The 19,283-nt window shown below is 37.2% G+C and overlaps 1 long non-coding RNA gene across 1 annotated transcript in view; it reads left to right on the forward strand.

The window, feature by feature from the left end:
* The window catches only part of LOC132434765 (uncharacterized), a 79,473-nt gene that overhangs the window by 10,227 nt on the left and 49,963 nt on the right, over window positions 1-19,283 (forward strand). Inside the window, exon 2 of the long non-coding RNA XR_009521417.1 lies at window positions 2,351-2,393. This is a non-coding gene — a long non-coding RNA (uncharacterized lncRNA). The remainder of the gene's footprint in view (window positions 1-2,350; window positions 2,394-19,283) is intronic.

Here is a 19,283-nt window from a genome sequence, read left to right on the forward strand (position 1 = left end):
TATGTGTCCAAGTAAAACTGCACTTTAGGACCGTTCTCTCCCCTCCCCCCACCCAAAAAGTGAATGTGCCATTAATATATTTGTACTCTGAAAACATACAGATTTCTAGGCTAAAGCTCAAAGTTTTTAAAAATTATAACATAGCTGAACTATGATTTGTAATGAAAGGAAGCAAACATGGTATTAATAACCATAAAAATAAATAAAGGCTTAAACATTTTTTTCTTAAGTAATGATGTGATGACATATTTTCCTTCCTAATAACTTTGTTCTATGGCCAATTAAACTCCATCAGTAAGTTGGGGGTGTTTGGGGGTATTGTGGTGCGAGACTCTGGAGCCAATCCTTTTCTTAAAGAAGCTATAAGAATTCTTACATAGAAATTACACTCAGAGTCATACTGTCTTGATACATTGCTTATATCTTGTTCCTAAGGTATAAGGACCTGCATCTCTATCTTGTTGTTTCAAGACTTTGAACCGTACAACTGATTTCAGTCTTCTGAGAGACTTGATTTCTTGCCCTCTGACCCATCTCTACATTAATGAGTTCCCTTTTGCAAAGCTAGACTCCGGCAAAGTTAATTACTCACCTGTCTGAAACCATCAGGGTTACTGAGTACTTTTGAACAGGTCGTGCACTGAACAACTTTAGAAAGTGCCATTCACATAGACTACATACAACTGTACAACTGCACATGGTGGCCCAGTGACCAGTTTTCTATTTCTTAAACTATTGTTCACCTGCTATGCCCCTGCCTGGGTAGGTACCCTGAATCTTGCATTATGTGATTTCTTTGTTTGTTTTTGTTTTAAAGTAATATTATATGCCATATCATTATGTACTAGATAGAATAGCACTTTTAAAGAGTGGTCTTCATTAGATAGCATGTGCTGATTTTCCTGCCCAGTGTTTGTAGTCTTTAATTATTTGATCTCATCTGCTTTGTATATTGCTTCTGGTTAACTTGCCTCAACTTTCACAGCCACTCATTGCTCAGTGCTGTTGCATCCACCTGGAACACTCCTCTCCTTTATCCCATAGGAATCTCATCCTTTAAATTGTAGTTTAGAAGCTGCTCATCTATAGTATCTCAACTGAGCTGCAATTTTTCCTTTCTTCCTCTTCTGATTTCCTTTAATGTTTTATTACGATTGCATGTTACTTCTCTAGTTAGACTGTAGATTTGAAGGGCAAGCACAGTGTTTTACTGGTCTTTATCTGCTCTATAACACCTATATCAGTGCTTTGCTCATAACAGGTGCTCAATGAATATTTGTAGAGTGTCTTGGTGAGACTGCCACTTAACAAGAGCCATCAAGTAGATATGCTTAATGGAACTGAGAGGGGAGAGGCTAGAAGCAGGGAAGTGATTTGGTAAACTCTTGTAGTGATTTGTATGTGAGGTGATAATCAATCTTGAGTCTACTCAATGGCAAAATAAGTTGAGATGCACTGATTATATAAATCAATGTGGATGACCATGAACATAATTAAATGGGGGAGGGGAGGACAGGGATTGATTAAAATCTGTTGTTGATGCAAATTGGAACCTGTTTCTTATGTTTAGAAGTTTATGTCAGATGTCAGGAGAATAAAAATAAATTCAGATCTAAGTTAACAGTACTCTGCATTCACTTTAGTAATGGTTAAAACCACCGAGAAATGTATCCTTAAAAAACTTTTGTTTAATCTTTCTAAGGCTGTCCTAACATTTGATTATTTTAAATATGAAATCCAGTTTTTTGTGAAATTCAACAAAACCAGAATGTGCTGTGGGATTTTTTTTCCCACTTGTAACCAGCTGGACACAGAAATAAATAGGCATAGTGAGAGTTGAGATTATTACTCATTTTGGCAAATTATTTGGAATACTTTTATGCCTTTCTCCCCAAAAGCCCCCAAGAGCTAGACTTACTCATATCTGGAGGATCACATTTTTGACAGATTCTTGCACATTCATGAGTGTCCATCACATGCAGAGATTTAGCTTAATTCCTTTCACAACTAATTTGAAGCCCTATAATACCTAATTGACCTTAATTGTGCCTGGTTCAATATAGCAAATATTTATTGAGTGTCTGTTGTGTGTAAGGCTATGTGTCCTGTATTCTTAGGGAAAAAGAAAAGCATAAGTTACTATCTATGCTCTCTAGAAATTATATTCAGGTGGGAAAAACAGCATAAATAGCTATGTTCCATAGTGATAACATGATAATAGGCAGTGATACACATGCTATAATAAAGGCACAGGCAGTGTACAGTGGGAGAACAGAGGGAAGAAGGGATTAATTAAACTGGATACTGCTCTAATAGCTTGGTCTAATTCTGTTCTTTTTATAATATCTAGGTAACACAAGGAAGCTCTTTCTGGATCCTTGACTGGTCTCCAGGTAAGCAGAGTTTATTTATGTCACAGTTTCGGGGAGACTGTATTGGTGGGTGTTGTCCAGGGAGCCCAGCTAGTTGCAGATGAACTTCAGCCTTGCAAACATATTAACTGGATTTTCCAGGTTACCCAGAATACCAGTTTCTTAGCAGTGGGCTAAAACTAACTACATTTATCTGTTTCGGACATACAAAAATATGGGTGTCATTTTGTCAACTTTGTTAGTGTTTGGGGAGAGGTAGGGGATGTATATTCCTAATTTGGACATTTCTTCTTTTGGATACCATCTTGAAGGTTACTTGATGACCATACAATCCATACAGGAAAGTGAGTATTATTACCTAGATTCCGGGAAGACGTAAGGAAGTAGCAATCTTCCACACAGTATACAGGCATAATGGGATTCTTGTGAGTCCCATTTTTATAAGTTCCCAGTCTGAAGCCTGTTTCCAGGACATAAATTTGAATCAGTTGCCCTGAGGGGTTGGTATGCAGAAATGAGTGACTCACCTTGTGAGGATTCCAAACAGCTAAGTACCACCATCATTTCAGAGTGTTTTGTTGTTGTTGTTTGCATGAAAACTGCCAAAGTCCTACTGAAAAATTTCAGTTATAGGATGAGTTCAGTCAGTTTTTGTGGGCTATTTTTATGAATCTTTTCATAGAAAAATGAGTACTAGTGATTACTAAAGTGTTGTAAATACACCTCAACAATATGGCCATGCATTCTGCATACTCAGCAGAAACAGAATATCCACTTATGTATCTATTTCAATAGTTAATTCCTGGGCTTCCCTGGTGGCACAGTGGTTAAAAATCCACCTGCCAATACAGGGGACACGGGTTCGAGCCCTGGTCCGGGAAGATCCCACATGCTGCGGAGCAACTAAGACCATGCACCACAACTACTGAGCCTGTGCTCTAGAGACTGTGAGCCACAACTACTGAAGCCCGTGCGCCTAGAGCCCGTGCTCTGCAGCAAGAGAAGCCACCACAATGAGAAGCCCACGCACCGCAATGAAGAGTAGCCCCAGCTCACTGCAGCTAGAGAAAGCCTGTGCGCAGCAACAAAACCCAACACAGCCAAAAATTAATTAATTAAAAAATAGTTAATTCCTGGCTTCCTCAAGAAAATGAAACATGGCACAACATACTTCTTATTCTTTGAGCCTGATATTATGCATAGCATTCCTCTGTAGAGAATGTATGTAAATTGTTGCCTATTTTGTATCATTTTGAAAGATTAGCAGGCTCAATAGGAGCCATTGTTAGTGAATTTCCTGTCCTTGTAAGTAGTTTGAGTTGTAACTTAAGTTTTCTCTTTGTAGTGCCATCCCTACCATTGTTTTTTTTTTCCTACTCAATACAGTATTCCTCATATTGTTTGTTGAACATGTATCCCTCTACCCCTTCTCTTAATCTCTTCTCCCACATTCACAGAGCCCTTGCTTCATCCATTATGCTCTTTCCTAATTTCACTGCTTGCTTTTTCCCTTCAGCATATTAGAGTGTACCCATCTTAAAAATAATCAGAACAACCTTCCTCTAATTGTTGCCCCATCTAGCTATTATCCAATACTTCTTCCCTTCACACACCATGTTTTGAAAAAATAGCCAGAGGTCATCTCAAATTCCTCATTCCTGCTATTTTCTTAATCCATTTTATCTGATTTTTCATCCCTTCTACAATGAAACCATGGTCTTTAATGACCTGTGTTACCTTCTGCTGCTGGATCTCTGTAGCTCTGTTGATCCTTCCTTGGTTTGTGACACCATTTCTCTTCAATTTCTATATTCTGATTCCATCTACTCCTCAAATGTTGGTGTTCTTGGGATTCTTATCTTGATCTTATTCTTTCCTTCCTCTACAGACTCCAATTTGATGATCTTATTCATTCCTGTAGTTCCAAAATCATTGTTAAAGTTATAACCTTTAACAGTGGTTGTATTTTCACTTGCAGTAACCTTCCTGAGCTGCCATCTCATATATTCAGCCATATATCTGCTATACTTACTTGTTTCACAGTATCTCAGTATGTACAGAACTGAACCCTACTCTTCCCACCATGGATGCTTTTCTTCCTGGATTCCCTTTAATGAAGAGAAGCACCATCCAGACCAAACCCTGATGCCTCCCTAAGTGCTTCCCCCCTCAAAATCAAATGAGGCTAAGCCAAGTTTACCTGCTTACTGTCTCTTGATTCTAATTCCATCTTTCTATCCTAATTCCAAAGCCTACTGTTTTTGGCCAGAATTACCTCATCACTTCTTAAGACTGATTCCAATCTCATCTGATATTTATTCTATTTATAACACTGCTTCAATTTTTTTTTCCTGAAACACATCTTTTATTATTTTATTCCCCTTCTTGAAATCCTTCAGTGCTTCCCCATTACATTTAAGATAAACTCCAAACTTCTTAGCGTAGTACATATAAGGCATTTTATGTTCTGGGCCCAGTGTTTCTCTCTAGCTGCAACTCTTACCTCTGCTATGTGCAGTTCAACTTTGTGTCCGGTCCCAGAGGTCACTCCACTCTCCACCTTCCACGCTGTCCTCTTTCCCCTTTTTACCCTTCCTTCTGGCCATTCCCTGCCCAGCTCTCAAACTTCAATCCTAACAGCACTTCTTCCAGGCCTCTGCTTTTCTTTCTCACCTACTCATTTGGCATTGCCATGTTCCCTATTCATGTTTCTTTTATCACACTGATTAATTCTACTGTAATGGTTTGTCTGAGTCTTTCCTAGACCTACACTCCCTAGCAGCAGGAATTATGTATTATCTTTGTATCCTGCTAACTAGAATGTACCTATGGAATATACTTAATAAAAGCTTGTTGGATAAAAATGTCTGATGTCTGATTTACTTCAGAAATAATCACTGCTATCTACAATTACAGTTCTTTTTTTAAAAATTACATAATGCATAACAAGTTTACTCTTTAAAAATGGTCACAGTTCCTCTCTGAACCAAAGAACTTAGAGATAAGGGAAAGTAGCTCAGGAATACAAGTGGCAATAAATATGGTAGAGCCTTTGCAATGCAATTCTGACTCTACCCATAGTTAGGCCAAATTTCATAGGTTAAGGGCACAATCTTCCACAAGACTGCCCTCATTTCACTCACCAGCTGCAAGCTTGTGAACTCCCACAGCTACCCTCACTTCTGACCAGCTGATTACAAATTTGGGAGGTTCACATGACCCGCTCAGGTTTGATTATTCACTAGAACAATTCACAGAATTCAGGAAGGCACTAAATGTAAATTATAGTTTTATTATAGCAAAGAAGATTCAAACCAGAACTAGCCAAAAGAAGAGACTCATAAGGTGATGTCTGGGAGGGCCCAAAGTGTGAAGTTTCCGTGTCCTTTCCCCATGGAGTTAGCTACCCACCTTACACTGATGTGTGACAATGCTTAGTGTATCACTAACCAGGGAAGTGCATCTGAGCTTCAGTGTCCAGAGTTTTTACTGGGGTTTCATTACGTGAGCATGATTGACTAAATCGTTGGCTATAAGGTTGAACTCAGTCTCCATCCCCCCCACCCCTTCCCAGAGGTTGTGCTGATATTATATGGCTCAAGGTCCCAGTTTTCTAATCACATGATTGCTCTTTCTAGCATGTCTCTCTCCCATCCTGAGTCATCTCATTAGTATAAACTCTAGAAGCCACCGTGAATAAGAAAGCCACTCCAATCAAAAATTCCAAGGATTTAGAGGCTACCTCACAGAAACTGGGGACAAAGGCCAGCCACATTCTCTAGCCAATAGTCTTAGACCATCTAAAATTAAAACAAGTCTGGCCACCAGAAATGAAGCTTGTGCAAAACCTAAATTATATTGATAATCTAGAATTTGTATTCATCTGTCCTTTTAATCATACCAGGAAAGGACCATGGTCTGAAGGAAATGAAAACAGAATACTGAACAGATATTTGCACTCCTGTGTTTATTGTAACATTATTCATAATAGCCAAGATATGGAAACAACCTAAGTGTCCATCAACAGATGAATGGATAAAGAAGATGCAGTGTATGTGTGTGCGTGTATATGAATATATTCCACACAATGGAATATTATTGAGGCATGAGAAAGAAGGAAATCCTGCCATTTGTGACAACAGTGATGGACCTTGAGGGCATTAGGCTACATGAAATAAGTCAGATGGAGACAGACAGATACTACATGGTATCATTTATGTATAATCTTTTAAAAAGTTATACTCATAGAAACAGAGTAGAAAAGTGGTTTCCAGGGTCTGGGGATGGCAGGAAATAGGGAGAGGTTGTAAAAGGTTACAAACTTTCAGCTATAAGATAATAACATCTGAGGATCTAATATATAACATGGCGACTATAGTTGATAACACTGTATTGTATAATTAAAATTTGCTAAGAGAGTAAACTTAAATGTTCTTTAAAAGGGGGTGGGGCAAGGAATTTGGCATTCATGTACAGGTTAAAAGTCTTAATGTCACTTAAAAACTGAAGTGATAGCATAAATTTCTATTTGGCAAAGTCTGTTAGAAGCTGTCCATACAAGAAAAATTTATCAGAATTAGGAGCTACTTCTGAATTAGATTATACAAGGTGTAATTAGATTACACCTTGTTTAGAGAATATGTTTCAGAAATTGTGCTAATGTGTACGTTAAGAGTGTATAAAGAGAATAAAACTTGAATGATCCTTCTTATAAAGCTGATGGTCTGTGAAATCTTGTTAGGTTCTGCATCAAACAAACTAGATAGAATAGACAAAGAAATCTTCCCTGAAAAAGATTTATTTCCTCCATTTGGTATTTCTTACTGATTGAATTTAATATTTTTACCATATATAATACATCAAAATTTTGTTTATAAACAGGAATTAAATCTTGATTAAGGTTTCTGCCTACATTAGAGATACCTTAAGTAACCAAACAACATTAAATCTATTTTACCAGTATTGACACTCTTTCTTAAGAGCTGTTAGCCTGGAGTGAAGTATAACCCCTAGGAAGAGGATCTCTGTTTCTGCAGAATGGCAAAATATTCTGACTAGCCCTCCTACTGATAACAGCAATAAATGATTGGTAAATGTATAACTGAGTTGACAAATTTTAAAAATTCACAGGACAAAAGCAAAATGAATACAGAAGCCCAGAGAGCTAAAGTAGTGCTCAAGCTACCTTTTGTCCCAGGGATTTATGCAAAAGCATTTTGACCCTGAGCTTCATCTGCACAACTCGGACTATTGAGTGCAGGAGACAAACTCTGCAGCCTACCAAAGTAAAGCAATAAGAAACCTCTGCTGTAAACAGAGCTGTCCTCAAAGGGCTATACCTTCAGTGTAAGGGTGAGCCTAGATGTAAACCTGTCCCACAAAAGGGAACAGCAAGGAATATTAATTCCCTTGGTTAGGGATCAGCAAACTGTATATCTCAAGACAAATCTGCCTGCTGCCTGTTTTTGTATAGCCTGTGAGCAAAGAATGATTTTTATATTTTTAAATGGTTGAAAAAAATCAAAAGGAGAACCATATTTCATGATGTGAAAATTATACATGAAATTCAAATTTCAGTGTCTATAAAGTTTTATTGGAACACAGCCATGCTCATTCATGTACATATTGTCTGTGGCTGCTTTTGCACTGGGACAGCTGAGTTAAGCAATTGCAGTAGAGACTATGCATGGCCTGCAAAGCCTAAAGTATTTACTATCCGGAGTTTTACAGAAAAAGCTTGTCAACCCTTGGTTTAGGATTTATGATTAGAAATCATTCGAGCTTTCTTCAGGTGCAACTCATAACCCATGTGATACTACATAGTCCTTTAAATAACAGAATTAAAAGAAATAGTGATTTGAAGTCAAAGAAATAGAACTTAAATTACTTCAGCTCTGCCATTTTTTGTGACCACTTTGGTTTACATTTGAAACTTAATGAAACTGTGCAAACTATGAGAAATAATATCTTACTGAATTTTAATATCTTTAAAATTGAAATATATTCTCATTTATTAACTGTTAATTTTTTAAACTAAAGAACAAATCAGGAAAATAATTTCTTATAAAAGTCCCCCAAAGCACTAACCCTAACCTAAAAGCAATTAATAAATGTAAACTTCAAAATTAAAATCTTCTGCTCATCCAAAGACATCATTAAGAAAATGAAAAGTGAAGTCACAGATTGAGAGAAGACATTCAAAATACATACATCTGGATAAATAAATCCTGCAAAGAGGTGAAACTCCCTGTTTCTACTTTGCTCTTACAATACAACCACACTACTTCTGTCACTAGACGTGTGGAGTTTTCCCACAGCAACAAATTCTCCAACACCAGCTCAGTGTTGTACAATTCAATTCAATTCTGAAACTAACCAGAGTTAGCACAGACTCCACAGGTTAAGGGCTCAGTCTCATGAGACTGCCCCCCACTTCAGATGCCAATGACAAGTAGTAGGTCTCCAGGTTACTGTTTGGTGTGTTTTTTCCAACACCAAACAATTCTCCATTTCTCAGCAGATACTTACCAGGTGTCCCACAAATTTAACTCAGTTCTGACATTATCTACCTGGAGATAGTGTCAGAACCCACAGGTTAAGGGCTCAGTCCCACAAGACTGCCCCCACTTCAGATGCCAATCATAAGTCCGGGTTGTTACCTGTGCTGCTGGCCAAGTGGCTGTAGGTTGGAGAGTATCACCACCTTGTCTTTGGGCTTGATTAATTTGCTAGAGTAGCTCATAGAACTTACTAGATTACTGGATTATTACAAAAGGATATAACCCAGGAACAGCCAGAAAGAAGAGAGGCATAGGGCAAGGTATGCGGGAAGGGTACTGAGCTTCCATGCTCTTGGCTTGCGGAGTTTCTGAGAGACTCCATTAAACAGGCACAATTGATTATATCATTGGCCATTGGTGATTGATCCAAAGTCCAGCCCCTCTGCCCTCTCCAGAGCTCAGGCAGTAGGATTGAAACTTCCAACTGCCTAATCATGGTTAGTTCCCCTCACAACTAGTCCCCATCCTTAGGGGATTTCCAAAAGTCACCTAATTAACACAAATTCAGATGAAGTTGAAAGGGACTTGTGAATAACAAGACACTTCTTTCACCTTTATGGCTCTGGAGCTATTTCAGGAACCGATGACAAAAGGCCAAATATTATAGCAAAAGATGCCCCTACAGATCTTATACAGGGAATTGCAAGGTTTTACAAGCAATGTGCCAGGAACAATGGACAAAGGTCAATTATGTATTTCTTATTGTAAAGCACAGTATCACAGCATTATCCACAAAGTCTGTCTGGCTTAGCTGCAAATCAAATGTTCACATGACCCCCTTCTTGGATTTGATCGTTTGCTAGAACAACTCACAGGACTCAGGGAAACACTTATGTTTACCAGCTTATTGTATAATAAGAGATATGTTAAAGGATAAATATGAACAGCCATATGAAGAGATACATAGATGGTCTGGAAGTGTCCTAAGCACAAGAGCTTCTATCCCTGTGGAATTGGTGTGTACCACCCTCCTGGCACATAGCTGTGTTCACCTACTCAGAAACTCTCCGAAGCTCATACCACTGGAGTTTCTTTGGAGCCTCAACACATAGGCGTGACTGATTGTTAACTCCATTTCCAGACCCTCTCCAAATCTCCTCCCTTTGGATCTTTATGGAGGCTCTATTACATAGGCATGGTTGATGATTACATTCAAGAGAAGGGAGTGGGGTGGGGCTGATGGTTCCAAGATTATGACTTGATCTTTGGTGACCAGTCCCCATCCAGAAGCCCACCAAGGGTCCTTATTAGAACAAGATATTCCTATCACTCAGGAAATTACCAACTTCGTAGTATGTCTTTGTCAGGAACTCTGGTCAGAGACTAAATATTAGAAAAAAAGATTCTTCTAGTACCCCTATTTACAAGGGTTTTAAGAGCTCTGTGTCAGGAACTAGGGGCAGAGATCAAAATATACATTATATGTATATAACATGTATTTTATTATTTCATGCTACCGTTCAAAAACAAGACAATCCAATTTTTAAAAATGACTTGAATAATACTTCACCAGAGAAGATTTATTGATGGCTAGTAAGCACAGGAAAAAGTACTCAGAATAATTAGTTATTAGAGAAACGCAAATTAATATTAACAATGAGATATAACTTTACACCCATTAGAATGGCTAAAACATTAAAAACTAACACTACCAAATGTTGGCAAGGATGTGGAGCACCTGAATTCTCATACATTGCTAGTAGCATGTAAAATGGTAAAAGGACTTTGGACACCTGTTTGGCAGTTAAACAAGCACCTACTCTACAACATAACCCACTTGACTTCCAGTATGTATCCAAGAGAAATGGTTACATATGCCCACAAAAAGACTTGTACAAGAGTTTTTGTAGCAATTTTATTCATAATAGCTACAAATTGGAAACAACCCAAATGTCCATAAAAAGACAAGTGGACTTTTAAAAATTGAGATAGTCATACACTGGAATACAATACCATAAGCAATTAAAAATGAACTACTGAGCAGAAGCAAGAAGAACTACAGTCCTGCAGCCTGTGGGGGGAAAAACACATTCACAGAAAGACAGATAAGATGAAAAGGCAGAGGACTATGTGCCAGATGAAGGAACACGATAAAATCCCAGAATAACAACTAAATGAAGTGGACATAGGCAACCTTCCAGAAAAAGAATTCAGAATAATGATAGTGAAGGTGATCCAGCACCTTGGAAAAAGAATGGAGGCAAAGATCGAGAAGATGCAAGAAATGTTTAACAAAGATCTAGAAGAATTAAAGAACAAACAGAGATGAACAACACAATAACTGAAATGAGAACTACACTAGAAAGAATCAATAGCAGAATAACTGAGGCAGAAGAACGGATAAGTGACCTGGAAGACAGAATGGTGGAATTCACTGCTGCAGAACAGAATAAAGAAAGAAGAATGAAAAGAAATGAAGACAGCCTAAGAGACCTCTGGGACAACATTAAATGCAACAACATTTGCATAATAGGGGTCCCAGAAGGAGAAGACAGAGAGAAAAGACCCGAGAAAATATTTGAAGAGATTATAGTCGAAAACTTCCCTAACATGGGAAAGGAAATAGCCACCCAAGTCCAGGAAGGGCAGAGAGTCCCATACAGGATAAACCCAAGGAGAAACACGCTGAGACACATAGTAATCAAATTGGCAAAAATTAAACAAAAAGAAAAATTATTGAAAGCAGCAAGGGAAAAATGACAACATGAAAGGGAACTCCCATAAGGTTAACAGCTGATTTCTCAACAGAAACTCTACAAGCCAGAAGGGAGTGGCATGATAGACTTAAAGTGATGAAAGGGAAGAACCTACAATCAAGATTACTCTACCCAGCAAGGATCTCATTCAGATTCGATGGAGAAATTAAAACCTTTACAGACAAGCAAAAGCTAAGAGAATTCAGCATGACCAAACTAGCTCTACAACAAATGCTAAAGGAACCCACTAAGTGGGAAAAACAAGAGAAGAAAAGGACCTACAAAAACAAACCCAAAACAATTAAGAAAACGGTAATAGGAACATACATATCTATAATTACCTTAAACGTGAATGGATTAAATGCTCCAACCAAAAGACACAGGCTTGCTGAATGGATACAGAAACAAGACCTATATATATGCTGTCTGCAAGAGACCCACTTCAGACCTAGGGAAACATTCAGACTGAAAGTGAGGGGATGAAAAAAGATATTCCATGCGAATGGAAATCAAAAGAAAGCTGGAGTAGTAATACTCATATCAGATAAAATAGACTTTGAAATAAAGAATGTTACAAGACACAATGAAGGACCTACATAATGATCAAGGGATCAATCCAAGAAGAAGATATAACAATTATAAATATATATGCACCCAACATAGGAGCATCTCAATACATAAGGCAACTGCTAACAGCTTTAAAAGAGGAAATCAACAGTAACACAATAATAGTGGGGGACATTAAAACCTCACTTACACCAATGGACAGATCATCCAAACATAAAATAAATAAGGAAATAGAAGCTTTAATTGACACAATAGACCAGATAGATTTAATTGATATATATAGGACATTCCATCCAAAAACAGCAGATTACACTTCCTTCTCAAGTGCTCACAGAACATTCTCCAGGATAGATCACACCTCGGGTCACAAATCAAGCCTCAGTAAATTTAAGAAAATTGAAATCATATCAAGCATCTTTTCTGACCACAACACTATGAGATTACATATCAATTAGAGGGGAAAAAAACCCATCACAAACACATGTAGGCTAAACAATACATTACTAAATAACCAAGAGATCACTGAAGAAATCAAAGAGGAAATCAAAAAATACCTAGAGACAAATGAAAATGAAAACACAATGATCCAAAACCTATGGGATGCAGCAAAAGCAGTTCTACGAGGGAAGTTTATAGCTATACAAGCCCACCTCAAGAAACAAGAAAAATCTCAAATAAACACTCTAACCTTACACCTAAAGGAACTAGAGAAAGAAGAAGAAACAAAACCCAAAGTTAGTAGAAGGAAAGACATCATAAAGATCAGAGCAGAAATAAATGAAATAGAAACAAAGAAAACAATAGCAAAGATCAATAAAACTAAAAGCTGGTTCTTTGAGAAGATAAACAAAATTGATAAACCATTAGCCAGACTCATCAAGAAAAAGAGGGGGAGGACTCAAATCAATAAAATGAGGAATGAAAAAGGAGAAGTTACAACAGATACCACAGAAATACAAAGCACCTTAACAGACTACTACAAGCAACTCTATGCCAATAAAATGGACAATCTGGAAGAAATGGACAAATTCTTAGAAAGGTATAACCTTCCAAGACTGAACCAAGAAGAAATAGAAAATATGAACAGACCAATCGCAAGTAATGAAATGGAAACTGTGATTAAAAATCTCCCAACAAACAAAAGTCCAGGACCAGATGGCTTCACAGGTGAATTCTATCAAACATTTACAGAAGAGCTAACACCCATCCTTCTCAAACTCTTCCAAAAACTTGTGGAGGAAGGAAAACTCCCAAACTCATTCTATGAGGCCACCATCACCTTGATACCAAAACCAGAAAAAGATACTACAAAAAAAGAAAATTACAGACCAATATCACTGATGAATATAGATGCAAAAATCCTTAACAAAATACTAGCAAACAGAATCCAACAACACATTAAAAGGATCATACACCATGATCAAGTAGGATTTATCCCAGGGATTCAAGGATTCTTCAATATATGCAACTCAATCATTGTGATACACCATAGTAACAAACTGAAGAATAAAAAACATATGATCATCTCAATAGACGCAGAAAAAGCTTTTGACAAAATTCAACACCACTTATGATAAAAACTCTCCAGAAACTGGGCATAAAAGGAACCTACCTCAACATAATAAAGGCCATATATGACAAACCCACAGCAAACATCATTCTCAATGGTGAAAAACTGAAAGCATTTCCTCTACAATCAGAACAAGACAAGGATATCCACTCAAGCCACTATTATTCAACATAGTTTTGGAAGTCCTAGCCACGGCAATCAGGGAAGAAAAAAGAAATAAAAGGAATATAGATTGGAAAAGAAGAGGTAAAACTATCACTGTTTGCAGATGACATGATACTATACATAGACAATCCTAAAGATGCCACCAGAAAACTACTAGAGCTAATCAATGAATTTGCTAAAGTTGCAGGATACAAAATTAATGCACAGAAATCTCTTGCATTCTTATACACTAATGATGAAAAATCTGAAAGAGAAATTAAGGAAACACTCCCATTTACCACTGCAAGAAAAAGAATAAAATACCTAGGAATAAACCTACCTAGGGAGACAAAAGACCTGTATGCAGAAAAGTATAATACACTGTTGAAAGAAATTAAAGATGATACCAACAGATGGAGAGATATACCATGTTCTTGGATTGGAAGAATCAATATTGTGAAAATGACTAAACTACCCAAAGCAATATACAGAGTCAATGCAATCCCTATCAAATTACCAATGGCATTTTTTACAGAACTAGAACAAAAAATCTTAAAATTTGAATGGAGATACAAAAGACCCCGAATAGCCAAAGTAGTCTTGAGGGAAAAAAACAGAGCTGGAGGAAGCAGACTCCCTGATTTCAGACTATACTACAAAGCTACAGTAATCAAGACAATATGGTACTGGCACAAAAACAGAAATATAGATCAATGGAACAGGATAGAAAGCCCAGAGATAAACACACACACATATGGTCAACTAATCTATGAAACAGGAGGCAAGGATATACAACAGAGAAAAGACAATCTCTTCAATAAGTGGTGTTGGAAAACTGGACATCTACATGTAAAAGAATGAAATTAGAACACTCCCTAACACCATACACAAAAATAAACTCAAAGTGGATTAGAGACCTAAATGTAAGACCGGACACTATAAAACTCTTAGAGAAAAACATTGGAAGAACACTCTATGACATAAGTCACAGAAAGATCTTTTTTGATCCACATCCTAGAGTAATAGAAATAAAAACAAAAATAAACAAATGGGACCTAATGAAACTTAAAAGCTTCTGCAAAGCAAAGGAAACTAGAAACAACAAGAAAAGACAACCCTCAGAATGGGAAAAAATATTTGCAAACATATCAACAGACAAAGGATTAATCTCCAATTATATAAACAGCTCATGCAGCTCAATATTAAAAAAGCAAACAGCCCAATCAAAAAATGGGCAGAAGACCTCAATAGACATTTCTCCAAAGAAGACATACAGATGGCCAAGAAGCACATGAAAAACTGCTCAACATCACTAATTATTAGAGAAATGGAAGTCAAAACTACAATGAGGTATCACCTCACAACGGTCAGAATAGTTATCATCACAAAATCTACAAACAATAAATGCTGGAGAGGGTGTGGAAAAAAGGGAACCCTCTTGCACTGTTGTTGGGAATGTAAATTGATACAGCCACTATGGAGAACTGCATGGAAGTTCCTTAAAAAACTAAAGTTAGAATTACCATGTGACCCAGCAATCCCACTACTGGGCATATACCCAGAGAAAACCATAATTCAAAAAGAAACATGCACCCCAATGTTCATTGCAGCACTATTTACAATAGCCAGGCCATGGAAGCAACTTAAATGCCCGTCGACAGAGAAATGGATAAAGAAGATGTAGTACATGTATATAATGGAATATTACTCAGCCATAAAAAGGAACGAAAGTGGGTCATTTGTAGAGACGTGGATGAATCTAGAGACTGTCATACAGAGTGAAGTAAGTCAGAAAGAGAAAAACAAATATCGCATATTAACGCATATATATGGAACCTAGAAAAATGGTACAGATGAACCGGTTTGCAGGCAGAAATTGAGACACAGATGTAGAGAACAAACATATGGACACCAGGGTGGGGAAAGCAGCGGCGGGTGGTGGTGGTGGTGTGATGAATTGGGAGATTGAGATTGACATGTATACACTGATGTGTATAAAATGGACGACTAATAAGAACCTGCTGTATACAAAATTTAAAAAATATAATTCAAAAATTCAAAAAAAATGAACTACTGATTCACATAGCAAGATGAGTGAATATCAGAAACATATTGATCAAAAGAAGCCAGACACAAATGGCTACATATTGCTTGCTCTCATTTATGTGAAACTAAAAACTGAGCAAAACTAATCTATGGTGTCTATGGGGAGTGGCACTTGCCTGGAAAGTTGCTCTATAGAACTTTCTGGGGTGATATCTTAACTGGTTGTTGGTTACATGAATTTATACATTTGTCACAACCTGTCTAATTTTACACTTATTTCACTGTAAGTAACTTTACTAGAAACAAAAAAAATCAGCACACACATAACTTGCAGTGAAAACATTCCTGAAGCTAACCCAAAGCAAAGTGCTTGCTTAACACTAGTTACTAGTACCTCTGTAAACCATTGTACATACTACAGTATTTTTCAAAATGACATTTTATTTTATATTGTGTGATAGGATCTAAAATCATTTCTTTTCTAAATAGAAAGCCACTTGTCTATACCTTCATCATAAATTAAAAGCCTATCTTTAAATGAGTTACAAAAAACAAAGAATACAGGAGATCAGCATCAGACTGTCAAGTCAAAATCAGGATCACAGGAGGAGCCTTGCTAAGAGCTTGCTACAAGTTAGGTGTTTTACGTTCATTAGTTCAGTTTCCTTTACCATAATCCTGGTAAAGAAGTATAAGGTCCATTTTATGGACAAGTATATTAAGGTTTAGGAAGGCTAAGTAGCTTAATTAAAGACACAAAGCTACTAAATGGTAGAACCCAGATTTGAACTTAGTTCAACTGACTCCAAAACTTAAGCTCTTTCCACAGTACCCACTGTTTCAGATTTCAGCAAAGAAGGGATGGAAAAGCAGCATAGTTAAGATTTACAGGCTGTAATACAATAGAGTCCAGTAGACTGATCACTCCAGTGAGGCCTAAGCATCTTGACTTCTTGGCTGCCCCTTCAGATGTCTCTTCCACTGCTTGACCCAGGCCCCCAAGTAATCTCTCTAGCTCATCTGTGTCCTTTGGGTACTATGAAAGTCACGGACTGGCCCATCGATCAGTATAGTTCAGTTACAGTTCTACCAATACCAAAAATAGAGAAGAGCGAAGGAGAAGAGTGAACATAAGTTAGTGCAGTACCTTCTTCAAAAGCAGGGCAAAAGACTGCGTCCCTGTATTGTAGTGAAGAATAGCAGAGGAGAAAAAAAGAGCAAAAGAGAAAGTAAACTCAAAGGCAACTGTAAGTATACTGAAAAAGCTGTATTTCCCTTTAAGTTTAGCTTTAAAAAAAACTATATTCTAGTGAAAATATAGGAAAGGATTATGTTAGTTGTTGGCACTGAAGCAAGCAATTGATATTTGTGCATGTCTTGAAAAGGCAGTAAAGAAAATTGTGGCATATTGTTACTTTAGTAAAAGTAGTATTGTCTGATTAAAATTTTTGAATGCTTAGGCCATTATAAAATAAGCCTTAGCAGGCTTTCTGGAAATGCTTAGTTCTCAGAATGAAGACCGGTTGGTCCCCTCTGTTAAATCATTCCAGATTTTAGTCCTAACTTGTCTGATCACTAGCTTTACCTTTAGACATAACTTGTCTGCTCACTTGCCTTAGACATTCTTTTGGAGTTTCAGCATTTTCATCTAATAAGTGAGAGATTTAGACTAGATGCTTTATTATTATTATTATTTAGGAATAGTAATCACTAACTTTTAAAAATCTTCTGTCATATGATAGGAACCATACTTTGAAATGTTTTGAAATAGGTTTTCTCATTTAATTGGCACAACAGCCTTTTGTGATATATGTGATATTGCCTATCTTATAAATGAGCAAACTAGAGTAAAGAGTGTTTAGGTCTGGGATTGAACCCTGACTCCATTGGGTCCAAAGATTTTAACCACTATGTTATCCTGCCTATCTATGGGTCCTTCAACGTTAATATGCTTAGATTCTATTCCAATCAGATCAATAAACAGATGTTGAGTTAGGTGTGAATCCTTGAAAGCCAGAGAACTTGATTTAATATCTTACTTTTCTCTTTATCTCCAATGCCAAGCACATTTTAGGCCTGGCTGAATTCAAGCAAAAAGAGCAAAACAAATTAATAATCTTCTTAAGGAGAGGGATTATATTCTATTTTTTCACTCTGCTTACCACTCTTCCCTCTTTCCACTGTATTTAGCATGGTATTTTGCACATCATACACATGCAGTAATTTTTGACTCACTACAGATGGAAAAGATTCAACAGTGATCAATTCTGCTTGGTAAAGAAAAAAAAGTTATACTCAAAGCTTTCATCTAAACCCATCTGTTTAACATAGAGGAACTGATAATAAACCAAGAGTCTGAGGTTAAGAGTGACCTTTCAGAGAAAAATAAATGTCATATATTAACCATATATGTGGAACCTAGAAAAATGGTACAGATGAACCGGTTTGCAGGGCAGAAATAGAGACACAGATGTAGAGAACAAATGTATGGACACCAAGGGGGGAAAGTGGTGGTGGTGGGATGTTTTGGGGGATTGGGATTGACATATATACACTAGTATGTATAAAATGGATAACTAATAAGAACATGCTGTATAAAAAATAAATAAAATAAAATTCAAAAATGTGACCTTTCAGGGAATTCCCTGGTGGTCCAGTGGTTAGACCTCGGGGCTTTCACAGCCATGGACCCGGGTTTGACCCCTGGTCGGGGAACTAAGATCCCACAAGCTACGAGGTGCAGTCAAAAAAAAAGAGTGACCTTTCAGAGCCAGGGGGTCTGCTGCTGCCGCCCATGACAACAATGGTTGGAAGAAGAACAGTTGATGCTGCCTACCAGTGCGCCGGCCTGCAGGAAAAACACCTCCTTCAAAGACCAAGTCTTAGTTTCTCTGATGGTGAAAACATCAGAACCTTCGGCTATGATTGAGAAGCTCTTCCTGCATTATCCCTCCACCTTTCCACTTGATAAGGTCACCTGTGCTCTTTATCACAGGGGCACTTGCCCTGCCCTGGGTTGTGCTCCTGGATAGTGTTTGTTCTTACTGTTACCTTTAAAAAATATTTCTCTTCCTTTTTTAAAGTAATTTTATTTCATGTAACCTTGTATCTTTTACTTTTAAATGGGAAATAGAAATTAGGGGCAGCTCATTTATGAAAGTATTTGCATATATTGGGCCTGCAGAAATATTTATTGAATTAAATAAAATCTTCATCAGCAATAAAGCCATATATATATCATAATTAGCTTATAAATTAAGTGTAGGTCCTCTATTGCAATATCAGTGTTAAAAAATAAATATTTTGTAAAATTTTGGCTTTAACTTAT

This window comes from Delphinus delphis, chromosome 1 (genome assembly GCF_949987515.2).
Source record: "Delphinus delphis chromosome 1, mDelDel1.2, whole genome shotgun sequence".
In the NCBI taxonomy this organism is placed as follows: Eukaryota; Metazoa; Chordata; class Mammalia; order Artiodactyla; family Delphinidae; genus Delphinus; species Delphinus delphis.